Source organism: Rhinopithecus bieti, unplaced genomic scaffold, assembly GCF_001698545.2.
Source record: "Rhinopithecus bieti isolate Rb0 unplaced genomic scaffold, ASM169854v2 scaffold_13130, whole genome shotgun sequence".
Taxonomy (NCBI): Eukaryota; Metazoa; Chordata; class Mammalia; order Primates; family Cercopithecidae; genus Rhinopithecus; species Rhinopithecus bieti.
Window position 1 is genome coordinate 111,621 of NW_016807302.1, and position 1,721 is coordinate 113,341.

Below are 1,721 nucleotides of genomic sequence, written 5' to 3' on the forward strand. Positions count from 1 at the left end.
AGGCCAGGCCCCAGTGAATGCCCAAGTCTTTGGGGTGGGCAGTGGAAGAGAAGGGCCCCGGAGAAGCCATCAGGCAGTGGATCAGGAAAGACAAGAGAAGGGAGAGAATAAAGAGAAGGGGCAAGGGCAACGGTATGCTGCTCTGCAGAGATGAGGAGGAGGAGGAAGCCCAGGTAGGGTGGATGCCCCTCTCTCTTCTCCTGCCACCTCCACACTGGCCTCCTGGCTCTCCCTTGATCTTTGTGGGCAACCTCCCGCCTTAGGACTTTCTCGTACACTCTTCCCTCAGCCTGGAATGCTTTTCTCCCAAATATCTGCATGGCTACTCCTTCACCTCATTCCGATGGTTTAAATGTCTCCTTTACAGCAAGGCCTACCCTGCTCACCCTATTTCAGATAGTGGCCCTCCCCACCCTAGACTGTGTCCTTGCCCCTTAGTCTGTATTGTACTATCTCCTCCTCCTCCTCTTTTTTTTTTTTTTTTTTTTTTTTTGAGACAGTTTCACTCTTGTTGCCCAGGTTGGAGTGCAATGGCGCAATATCGGCTCACCGCAACCTCCGCCTCCTGGGTTCAAGCAATTCTCCTGCCTCAGCCTCCCGAGTATCTGGGATTACAGGCATGCACTACCACGCCTGGCTAATTTTGTATTTTTAGTAGAGACAGGGTTTCTCCATGTTGGTCAGGCTGATCTTGAACTCCCGACCTCAGGTGATCCACCTGCCTCGGCTTCCCAAAGTGCTAGGATTACAGGCATGAGCCACTGCACCTAACCTGTTGTACTATCTTCTAACATGCCGTGACATAGAATTATTTAACATGCTGTGACATAGAAGTATTTAACATGTTTATTGTCCATGTCATCCCCCCTGAGATGTAAGCTCCACATGGGCAGGGATTTTGTTCTGTTTTGTTAATCGTTGAATCCTCAGTACATAGGATGGTGCTGGCTCATAGTAGGAATGCAATAAATTGTGATACTGTGTTGAATGTGGACAACTCTGAAAATTGAAAAACGGATACATGAAACAAATCCCTCATACAACTATATCTTACTGTGATTTACTTCTTTGGAAAGTGGAGAACAACATACAATTCTGGTAACTGTAGGATTCTGTTCAGTTGAACTTCAATGAATAAGGATTTTAGTTAATAAGCTAACTCGAGAGCTTAAGGGTCTCAAGACAAGCTCATTGGATAAAGCTTTTTCTTGGTGGCTCATTTTTTCTAGAAGGTAAATTGACTGTGCCCTGCTTGTCAAAGCAAGAGAGGGACATTGGCTGGTGAAGAGAGTGTTGGAGCATGGAGACAACAGACTGATAGGAAGGGACAAGGACGGAAACGTGGTTTTTTGTTTTGTTTTGTTTTGTTTTGTTTTGTTTTGTTTTGTTTTGTGTTTTTGAGATGAAGTCTTGCTCTGTGGCCCAGGCTGGAGTGTGCTGGCACGATCTCAGCTCACTGCAACCTCCGCATCTTGGGTTCAAGCAATTCTTGTGCCTCAACCTCCCGAGTAGCTGGGATTACAGGTGCGCACTGCCATGCCAGGCTAATTTTTTAAATTTTTAGTAGAAACGGGGTTTTACCATGTTGTCCAGGCTGGCCTTGAACCTCTGACCTCAGGTGATCCACCCGCCCTGGCCTCCCAAAATGTTGGGATTACGGGCGTGAGCCACCGCGCCTTGCCGAAACGTGGTTCTTTTTTTTTTTTTTTTTTTTTTTTTTT